The following is a 12,090-nucleotide window of genomic DNA, read 5'->3' as shown; positions in this document are numbered from 1 at the left end:
TTCCCAATGGGCTCATGTTCTAACCTCGAAGATAGTCGGCCAAATCCTGCAGTCCCTGACCTCGATAATATAGCGGAAGCAGAAAAGGTAGGAGCAGAATTCCCAAAGCAACTGGAAGACCGATAGAAATGGTTAGTGGAGAAATTCAAGGCGTTAGAAAGCACTGATTATCATTGCGGGATGGATGCAAAGGAGTTAAGCCTAGTCCCAGATTTGGTACTCCCTCCAAAGTTTAAAATGCCAGAGTTTGAAAAATACAATAGAACCAGCTGCCTTGAGGCTCACATCACGATGTTTTGTCGGAGGATGACTGGTCATGTCAATAATGATCAGTTATTGATCCACTGTTTCCAAGACAGTTTGTCTGGGGTTGCGGCCAATTGGTACAATCAGTTGAATCGTACCCAAGTTAAATAATGGAAAGACTTAGCACAGGCCTTCATGAAGTAATATGGCCATGTGACGGATATAGCACCTGATAGAATCACATTACAGAACATAGAGAAAAAGTCGAATAAAAGTTTCAAGTAATACGCTCAGATATGAAGGGAAGTCACTACACAAGTCCAACCGCCACTGTTGGAAAAAGAAACAACCATGTTTTTCATTAATACCTTGAAGGCACATTTTATTAATCACATGCTGGGAAGTGCAACTAAGAGCTTCACGGACATAGAGATGTTTGGTGAAATGATAGAGAATGCGATAAGGTGCAGGAAAATAGAGGCTAGGGAAAGCACCAGAAGGTCGGCCTCGAAGAAGAGAGAAAATGAAATCAACAGTGTGAGCATAGGTTATGCGAAACCAATTACGGTAAACCAGCCGAAAGCGATAGCCACGGGCTAGCAAGCTTGGTCAAGGCAAGAGTCCAATACAAAGTAGAACACGGAGAAGCCCCAGTTTACTCCCATTCCAATAACGTATCGGGAGTTGTACAAAAGTTTATTCGATGCACACGTTGTATCCTCATTCTACTTAAAACTGTTGCAGCCCCCATACCTCAAGTGGTATGATGTAAGTGACCAATATGAATATTATGCGGGAATCACGGGACACTTGATAGAGAACTGCACCTCTTTCACAAGGGTAGTCGAAAGGCTCATCAAAATAGGTGTTGTAAAATTTGATGATGCAACTAGTGTAGGAAATCCGTTACCCGATCATACTGATAATGGGGTCAATATGATAGTCGAGAATATGGGAAAGAAAGTTAGGTTGAATGTTACAGAAGTGAAAACCCCGTTGATGGAGGTTTGGAAGAAGATGGTGGAAAGAGGGTTAATCACGCAAGACTTAGGGAGCAAATCCCGAGAGGCGAGGAACAACTGTGAGTTTCACAATAATGAAGACTATGGGATTGAAACATACGAATTTAGAGCCCTAGTACAGGGTTTAATAGACAACAAAGAGCTGGAGTTCTTTGAATTTACTGAGAAGGAAGAAGTATGCGCTTCGGAGGAGGGGTCGATGGAGAAGGTCTCTGAGGTCAATCACCCAGTGGTGATTATTTCACGACCAATAATTAATGAAGCTGAAACAAAAATCACACCAAGAGTTGTAATTCAGAAACCCGCGGCTTTTCCTTATAAGGATAGCAAAATGGTGCATTAGAATTATAACTGTAATGTGACATCATCAAGAGAGGGGAGTCCAGTCAACACGCCGAATACAAAAGCTGAGCTTGAAAAAGAGAAGTCCTTGATGATTGAATAGGGGAAAGAAAGGTCAGGACCACTGGTTAATGAGCCTATAATGGAGAAAGAAGCTAAGGAATTCTTGAAGTTCCTAAAGCACAGCGAGTATAACGTAGTGGAACAATTACACAAATAACCACGTGCATATCGGTGCTAGCTCTCCTCCTAAACTCTGAGGTACACCGTAATGCATTGGTGAGGGTGTTGAACGAAACTTATGTCGTTGATGACATTTCGGTAAACAAGCTAGTCCGTCTTATTGACAACATAAGCACCGATAATTTCATCTCTTTCAGTGAAGATGAGATACCGCCAAGGGGCATGGGATCCACCATGGCTCTGCACATCACCACTCGCTGCAATGGGTATATATTACCAGGGGTACTAATTTATAATGGATCAGCATTGAATGTCTTACCCTATCCACATTGAATAGGTTACCAATAGACAGTTCTCATATGAAGTCATGCTAAAACATAGTGAAAGCATTTGATGGCACTAGAAAGAAGGTAATGGGAAGGATTGCAGTGCCTCTTCTGATTGGATTGAACACATACGAGGTAGATTTCCTAGTCATAAATATCAAGCCTTCTTATAATTACCTATTAGGGAGGCCATGTATTTACTCGGCAGGGGCAGTACCGTTATCATTGCACCAAAAGCTAAAGTTGGTGACAAAGGGTCGGCTGATAATAATAAACGTAGAGGAGGACATTATTGCATCCGTCACCATTGATACGTTATATATAGAAAATGATACTGAGGCAATAGAGTGTTCCTTTCGGTCACTAGAGTTCATAAATGCAACTTTCATCATTGAAGGGGGCAGGGTCCTAATGCCAAAAATATCTGAGGCTACGAGGATTAGCTTACAATTAACTGTGGAGAATGGGGCATTGCCTAGAAGGGGACTTGGAAAGTATCTTTATGGACGAGTTGAGGTACCGCTTTTGGCTGATAAACAGGATCGTTTTGGCTTAGGGTATAGGCCAGATGCAAAGCAAAAGAGAAAGGAGATGAAAAGGAGGCAAGATAGATGAAGAGCACGTTTGAGTGGGGCAGAGGTCAAGTGAGAATTAATGAATTCTCTCCATATATCCAATACATTTATGTTGGAAGGAATTATCTATCCTGAACTGAAGATGACAAGAGAAGGAACGACCAAAGATTTGATGGGAGGTTTGAACATTAACGTCATATCTGAAGAGAAAGTGATGGAAAGAGACTTTGCAAGCATTCGCCCTTATGAGCCTGGAAGTGTTCTGAACTATTGGACTGTGAAAGGAATTCTTGTAGTTTTTAGAGCTAGTACAGAGTAATATTCAAAACACACTTGTTGTTTTAAAGCCTAGAAACAATAAGAATCTTTTGTAAAATAGGCTCATGTTTAAAACATCTTTATTTCAATATAAATACACTTCTATATCCTATTCTAAGTAAATATTCTTTCATCTTGTGTAAATATTCTTTTCTTGCATTTCATTTATAGTCATGCTATACAAATAAAGCTATTCTTAGATTCTTTTATTTTTTGGATATCCTTCCGTACCTACAATAGGTCTTCAGATATCAATAGGTCTGGAGGGATCTTAGGATTTTGAAGATAATGAAGACCATAACTTACCTCCAGATTTGTTAAGGATGGTAGAGCAGGAAGAGAAACAGATCCTACCCCATAAAGAGACAATCGAGAATGTGACCTTGGAAGAAGGGAAAGAGGTGAACATTAGAACTTGCACAACTGAGGGAACAAGACGGGACCTCATTGAATTACTACAGGAGTTCAAAGATATCTTCGTATGGTCGTCTCAAGATATGCCTGAGTTAAGCGCTGATATTGCGGTGCATCGCGTCCCCATAAAAGAAGAGTACAAGCCAGTTCAATAGAAGCTCCGAAGAACGAGGCCCGATATCACAGTAAAGATAATGAAAGAAGTCAAGAAGCAATTTGATGCTGGATTCTTGCAAGTGGTGAATTACTCAGAATGGGTAGCTAACATTGTTCCCGTTCCTAAGAAAGATGAAAAGTGCGGATGTGCGTAGATTACAGAGACTTAAATAAGGCCAGCCCAAAGGACAGCTTCCCATTAGCTCACATCGACACTTTGGTGGATAGCACGGCAGGTTACTCACTGTTCTCCTTCATGGATGGTTTCTCTGGGTACAATCAGATAAAGATGCATCCTAAAGACATGGAAAAGACCACATTCATAACCTTATGGGGGACTTTTTGCTATAGGGTGATGCCATTTGGGTTGAAGAATGTGGGAGCAACGCATCAAAGAGCCATGGTAAACTTATTTCACGACATGATGCACAAGGAAATTGAGGTCTACGTCAACGATATGATCACAAAATCCCGAACAGAAAATGAGCATATACAGGTTTTGAGGAAATTGTTCCTGAGGTTGAGGAAGTTTCAGCTACAGCTCAATCCAACAAAATGTACTTTCGAAGCCAGAAAACCTTTGACAAGGTTAAATAGTAATTTTACAATCCCTTAGTGCTAATGCCACATAATCATGGTAAGCCATTGATACTGTATTTGACAGTATTTGATAATTCAATTGGATGTGTGCTCGGTTAACACGATGAGACAGGAAAGAAAGAAAGGGCGATATATTACCTCAGTAAGAAATTCACTGAGTGTGAATTGAGATACTCGCCAATTGAAAAATTATGTTGTGCCTTAGTTTGGACAACTCGGAGATTGAGGCAATACATGTTGTACCATACATCTTGGTTGATTACGAAATTGGACCCTCTAAAGTACATGATGGAGTCAACTGCTTTAAGTGAAAGAATAACCCAATGACAAATTTTTCTTTCCGAATTCGACATTGTCTATGTGAACCTGAAGGCTGTGAAGGGGAGTGCAATAGTAGATTTTCTAGCCAGTAGAGTTTTAGAAGATTACGAGCCTTTAAACTTTGATTTCCCTAATGAAGATCTAATGTATGTGTCAATTACCGAAGAGGACACTCCAGAAGATCATCCTTGGAAACTGAATTTTGACAGAGCATCAAACGCCGTTGGTAATGAGATTGGGGCGATTTTGATATCTCCAAATGGAGATCATTATCTATTCACTTGCAAATTGGATTTTGATTGCACAAATAATATGACAGAGTACGAAACATGTATTATGGGAATCCGTGCAGCCATCGAATATAAAATCAAGGTGTTAGAGGTGTATGGGGATTCTACATTGGTGATCTATCAGCTCAAAGGTGAATGGGAAATAAGAGACCCAAAGTTGATCAACTATTGAGAGCTAATTCTGGATTTAATTAAGGTGTTTGATGATATCACTTTCTATTAACTCCCGCGAGAAGAAATCCAGATGGCTGATGCTTTGGCTACGTTAGCTTTATTGATCAGAGTAAATAAATAGGAGGATATGAAGTCGATCTAGATGAGTATTTGTGAGGCTCCTGCTAATTGCTGCAATATCGACGAAGAAGAAGAGAGAGATGATTATCCTTGGTATCATGATATTCTACGATACGTGAAGAACCATGAATATCCTGATCAGGCAACTGAAAATGATAAGAGAACGTTGAGGAGGCTGGCTAGCGAGTATGTCTTAGACGGAAAGATCCTGTATAAAAGGACAAAAGGTTAGGTGTTGCTAAGATGTGTTGACGCTGTTGAAGCTAAAAAAATCCTAGAGGAAGTCCATGAGAGTGTCTGTGGGATGCATGCCAATGGGTTCACAATGGCCAGGCAAATCATGAGATTCGGGTATTACAGGTCCACGATGGAGGGAAATTACATCAGTTACGCCAAGAAATGCCATAAGTGCCAAATTTATGGAGACAAGATCTATGTGCCTCCTTCACCTCTTCATGTTATGACTTCTCTATGGCCTTTGTAATGACCCAAAATTTACGAGCATCGGAAAAGTATATTAACGGGCCTCCGTCTTAGTAAATCGAGTTCGAAAATAATTACTAAAAATATTTATTGGTTTAGCGATATGTTTAATTATGTTTAAATTAAGTTAATTTAGCTTAATTTAGAGTAGTTAGTAAAAAAGACTAAATTGAATAAGGAGTAAAAGTCTAATTGTAAATTAATAGGAAATAATAAGGACCAAATAGACAACTAAGCCTATTTGGGAAGATGAGGCGGCAAAAGGGAGTAAAAATCTAAGATTTTTTTTAAAAACAATGATTATATAAATATTTAATTTAGTTATAAATTTTATTAAATCAATTTAAAATAATTAGATTTTTATATGATAATAAAGTATGATTTTGACAAGTGGATGATGATAAAAAAAATACAAATGTAACAATAATAAGCATACACTTACACTTCTAATTCATGAATTTAAATTACTTACTATTTAAGTAAATAGATATTTATTAATTATTATTAAGTAAATAGATATTTATTAAATAATTATATTATAAGATTTTTATATGATAAATAAATTAAAATATGACAAATGTATGATGATGATATAGTACATGTGTAAATATAAGAATATTACACTTGTAATAAATATATTGATTAATAAATAGATATTTATTAAGGTATTATATTATTATAAAACAAATAAAATAAATAAAAGTAAATAGAACAAAACAAAAGTAAAGGAAAAAGAAACAAGCTAACAAACAAAATAAGTAACAGAGAGCATTCGAAAAACAGGGGAAGAAAAGGGAAAGAAAAGAAAAAGGGAAAATTTGGATTTTAAAGCTTCAAGGTTATTTGGTAAGCTAAATTTAGTCATTTTCTCTTAAATTTGATGTTTTAGAAGTCTTAAAACAAGGTTTTGATGAAATTAATTTGATAGTTTGAAAGTTTATGAGCTTTTAAATAAAGTTCATGTTGAAGAAAAAGAAGAATTAGGGATTTAATTGAATGAATTTTAAGTTAGAAATTGAAAAAGGGATTAAATTGTAAAAGAATCTATAAGTTTTGTGTTTTAGGAAATTAAATTGAAAGAAATTTTAAATTAGGGTTTTATAATGAACATTAGATTGTTAGGGTGAACATGGAAGGAAATTGAGTAGAAATGAAGTATAAATTAAGTTAAACAAATAAAATAGTTAATTAGGATTAAATTGGAATTAGGAAAAAAATTGAATAAAAATTCAATTAATTATTAAATTAATACTGTAATTAATAATGTAAAATGTTATTATTTTTTTCCGTAGCTAACAAGGAAAACGAGGCATCGGCATCCAAAGGAAAAGAAAAGATCGTTGAGGAGTAAACTCGTATTGTGGGTTTGTATTACTATAACTCAAACTATTTACTAAATGTATACTGAATTTATAGTTATGGAATAATTAAGTTAAGGTAAGTAATATATTTGAAATTAAATATGAGTATCTGTGAAAATTAATTTATATATAAATTAAGATAATAGATGTTTGAATTGATTGTGAATTGAAAATTTGTGTGTAAATGAAATTGAAATTGGAAAAGTAAAACAATACCCTATTAACTTGTCAGACTAGATTTGATACAAATGGCATGCCATTGGATTTGTGATGTGATGAGGAGATTTGTAGTTCGACCGAGAAGATGTTTCTGTTATTATATACTTCGGTTTATTCGAAAAGGCATTTCATGCCTTACTGGTGTGTTATGGAGGATTTATAATATTCTGGGTGTGTTTGGATTGGACATTCTAGTGTGTTTGGGTGGAATTCGCGTATCTATCAAAGTCCGAGCCTTGTTAATAGGGTAAATAATTGAAATGAAATTTTGAAAATGAGATTAATTGTTTTGGCACTATTGAAAAGTATGAGAAAAAATGTATGAACTAAATTATGAATTGAGTTGGTATGTGAAAAATGAAATATGAATTTAAGATTTATGAAGTAATATAATTATATATATAATTAGTTTAAATGATTATAAAATTTATGGTTGATGTTTGTAATTTATTAATGTTAAATAGTCTTGATTTATAGTAATACCACCGAGTATGAAATACTCAGCGTACGGTTGTTTTCGTGGACAGGTCATTAGAGTTTCGGATCCGATCTAGCATCCAAAACAAACCCGACTCCAACAAGAAGATTTTGGTGATGTATTTCTTCCTTTTGTTAAATGGCATGTACTAGGTAGTTAAATATAAATTATGTATATACATTAAGTTAAATGATTTTGGTTGTATATAAATGATTATAATGTTTTGGATTATGAATATGATATAAAGTTATGAAATGGTAGATTTGGTAATAAATAATTGAAATGAAATAAATATTATTAATTATACATATATGCTAACATGTTATATTGTTTAAACTAAGGTATTAAATTATTATTTTAATATAAGTTGGATGTAATTGAGTATACTTAATCATTGGTTGGAGTATTGATATTGGATTGTTTTGGGTTTAAAGTTTGCAGGGGGTTTTATGTAAAAATAAGCAGAAATGCTGTCGAAATTTAAAAAAAATTAAATTAAATTACGAAAAATTTTCGGAGAATTTGAACAAGTTCAGTTTCACTTTTAATTTACATTTTGGCTTCCAGCATCTATTAATAGGATTTAACTGTTATATTATACTATGAATATTATTATTTATTTGTGAATTTTTTTGTAAGTTGTCTGATATGTCTGGTAATGCCTTGTAACCCTATTTCAGTGACGATTTGGGGTTAAAGGGGGTGTTACAGCCTTTCTCAATGTGGGGCATGGACGTCATTGGGCCAATTTCGCCTAAGGCTTCTAATAGACATCTACTCATCTTTGTGGTCATCGATTATTTCACCAAGCGGGTAGAAGCCGCTTCATACGCTAATGTCACAAAGTCGGCGGTCAGCAAGTTCTTGAAGAAGGATCATATCTGACAACACATTCAATTTGAATAACACTGTGATAGTGGAGGTCTGCAGGTAGTTCAAAATTAAGCACCACAACTCGTCTCCATAACGCCCAAAAATGAATGGTGCAGTTGAGGCAGCTAATAAAAATATCAAGAAGATTGTTGGTAAAATGACTGAGACCTACAAGGATTGGCATGAAAAGTTACCATTTGCTCTTTTTACCTATCGAACATCTGTCAGAACTTTTAGAGGGGCAACACTGATAAACCGTAAATTATACATATTTTTAACCCATGTTTAATGCATTTTATGGATGATTTCTCATTAGAATTAGTGAATTCGATGCTCCTAATGCTTTAATTTTATGTTTTATACTTAGGAGAGCATAAGAGAGCAAAATGAACGAGAAGTGGGCCAAAAATGGAGAAAATAGGCCAAAGTACGAAATCAACACGGCCTGGACCTCCTCACATAGGCAGACCATATAGCCATGTCAATTTGGCAGGCTTGAACACGACCTGAAGTAATCGAACACGGGCGTGTGTCACGAGCGTGTCTCTGCCGAGCCCAAGTTGAGTTCAATTTGAAAAAGGCCAATTTTGAGCGTTTTTAGGCATTCCAAAGCCTATAAATACACCCTAGAGGAGGAGAAAAAGGAGGACGGATAAGAAGGTAAGGAATTACCCCAAGGAAGCCGATTGATCCATCTCAGAAGCCGGATTCATCATCAAGACTGAAGATCTCTCCTCAATTTCCCTTCAGGAGTTTTGGGTTTTTTTATGTTTTGTATTCTTTATTCTTTTGAGATGTTTTCTTATTTAGTTATGAACTAAACCCCTAAATACCTAAGGGGAATAAAAACTAAGATGAATCTTGTTATTATTTTCTGAATCGTATGATAAATATTTAACTTGTTCTTAATTATGTGTTCTTAATTCTTGTTTTGATATTCCAGGATACTGATTCAAGACACGCTCTTATTCAAAGGAGGAATAGACCCTGTCTAAGAGTACATTTGTCATAATTAAGCGGAGTTAATTGCGCGCCTAGAAATAGGGTGACAAGATTTTGCCAGATTAGGGTGAAACCTAATACAGGGATCCATAGATCGAGTTAATGCAACCCTAGAGTGTTAATTAGAGAAAAGTCTCGGTTATTCAATCTAGGGATTAGACGTTATTAGCCTTGAATAGAGATAATAACATAACTTAGGGATCTCTACAGAACAAGTTGAATGAATAAATCGTCCGGTTCGGAGCCAGAATAACAAGTAAAGTCTAGGTGAATTTTTCCTTAGGTATTGTCTCAAGTCAATTGAGTTTCCCAAAAGCAATTCCCCAATTCTCGTCTCTGTGCATTCTTAGTTTAGATAATTAGTCAATTTAAAAATCCCCATTATTCTTTGGCTAGATAATAAAAAGACAGTCATTACTAGTACTTTTAGTTCCTTTGGGTTCGATAATCTGGTCTTACAAAAACTATACCACTGTTCGATAGGTACACTTGCTTACATCATGATATTAGTTAGTCTAGGTTTGATCTTCATTTTAAATATTTATTACTTGTTACGAATCACGTGATCAAGTTTTTGGCACCGTTGCCGGGGAACTAAAATATTAGGAATGCTAAATTTTTATTACTTTAGCCATTTATTTTTCTTGCAATTTAATTTAATTTTATTAATATACTTTTTCTTTCTCTTAGCAGGTTTTTATAGTTTATGACTAGAAGAAACACGTCGGGACCATTACTTTTTGACGAAGAAATCGATTGCACAGTTCGTAGAAATCAAAGAGAGATAAGGCGCAGCTTACGATACACGGAGAATGAGCAAGAAGAAGATACTCAACCCTCAACCGAAGAGATGGCTGAAAACCAAGGCAATCAGCTACCTCCTGCAATTGCGGTTAATCAAAATCCTGCTCTACGCACTATGTATGATTATGCTAAACCTTCTTTAACAGGAACTGAACCTAGTATAGTTAGACCTGCTGTAGCTGCAAATACTTTTGAATTAAAACCTAACACTATTCAGATGATACAACAGTTTGTTCAGTTTGATGGTTTACAGGATAAAGATCCCAACGCTCACTTAGCAAATTTTCTGGAATTTCGCGATACATTCAAAATCAATGGCGTTTCTGATAATGCCATTCGTCTTTGGTTATTTCCTTTTTCATTGAGGAATAAAGCTAAACAGTGGTTGAACTCGTTACCACAATGGTCAATTACTACTTCGGAACAAATGACCGAAAATTTTTTACTAAAATACTTTCCACCGGCTAAAATGGCTAAGTTACATAATGATATTTCTTCTTTTGTGCAGATGGATTTAGAAACACTTTACGATGCATGGGAGAGATACAAGGACTTACTGAGAAGGTGCCCTCACCATCAGTTACTGCTTTCGCTGCAAGTACAAACATTCCACAATGGTTTGAATCCCTCGACTCGGTAAATGGTTGATGCAGCTGCTGGCGGGACCATCAATAACAAAACACTTGAAGAGGCTTATGAATTCATTGAAGAAATGTCACTGAATAATTATCAGTAGCAAGTCATTAGAACTAAGCCAACAAAAACAGCCGGCGTTAATAACACTAACTCAGTTACTATGCCGTAAAATTAAGTAGAACTTCTCAATAAAAAGATTGATGGTTTACTTGGTTCTACGTAGATACATCCAGTAATAAGGTGTGACTCAAGTGGAGGAGGTGTGCATACAGAATATCAATCTTTCAATCCCACAACCGAAGAGGAATAAGTCAACTATATGGGTAACAATAACTTTAGATCTCAAAATAACCCATACAGTAATACTGATAATGCAGGTTGGAGGAACCACCCAAATTTCTCCTAGGGTGGTCAAGGAAATCAAAAGCCACAAAGTCCTCGAGGTTTTCAACAGCCACCTTATCAACAAGAGAAGAAACTGAACCTTGAAGAGATGCTCACAAAATTCATATCAATATCAGAAACCTGTTTCCAAAATACCGAAACGGCACTTAAAAATCAACAAGCATCAATCCAAGGACTCGAAACTCAGATAGGTCAGCTATCCAAATTAATCTCCGAACGACCACAAGGTAGCTTACCAAGTAATACTGAACCTAACCCAAGGGAACACCTCAACGCAATTAGTACTCAAGATAAGGAAGGATTCATTGCGCCTGAGCCAGAATTGATGCAAGGAACTGTGGTGAGCAAAGGTAAAAGTGAGGTAAGTCATATCAAAATGGTGAATGATGAATATAAACCTCGTGTCCCATACCCTAACGCGACAAGGAAAGACCGCTCAGACGAACAATTCGGTAAATTCCTCAAACTTTTGAAAAAAATACATATTAACTTACCGTTTATTGAAGCTTTGTCGCAGATGCCAAATGCAATGAAATTTTTAAAAGAGCTTTTAGTAAATAAGCGGAAGTTGGACGAAGCATCGCATGTGGAGCTAAACGCAGTTTGCTCTGTTATTCTACAGAATAAGCTACCCCACAAATTGAAAGATCCAGGGAGTTTTACAATTCCTTGTTTAATTGGTGAGCTTACACTTCGTGTGGGAGACGAAACGATCACCCTTCAAGCTCGTAATTCTGGCATC

General features: G+C 35.9%; 1 non-coding gene across 1 annotated transcript; it reads right to left on the bottom strand.

Annotated features, from left to right (window-relative positions):
* Window positions 1-10,782: 10,782 nt before the first annotated feature.
* LOC121210416 (small nucleolar RNA R71) lies at window positions 10,783-10,889 on the bottom strand. Its single transcript, XR_005905530.1, has one exon. It is a non-coding gene; the product is annotated as a small nucleolar RNA R71 (small nucleolar RNA).
* Between the last annotated feature and the right edge of the window lie 1,201 nt (window positions 10,890-12,090).

The sequence above is a fragment of the Gossypium hirsutum genome, chromosome A11 (assembly GCF_007990345.1).
Source record: "Gossypium hirsutum isolate 1008001.06 chromosome A11, Gossypium_hirsutum_v2.1, whole genome shotgun sequence".
NCBI classification, from domain to species: Eukaryota; Viridiplantae; Streptophyta; class Magnoliopsida; order Malvales; family Malvaceae; genus Gossypium; species Gossypium hirsutum.
The sequence above is the reverse complement of the archived record's forward strand: the minus strand, read 5'-3'. Positions and strand labels throughout refer to the sequence as shown.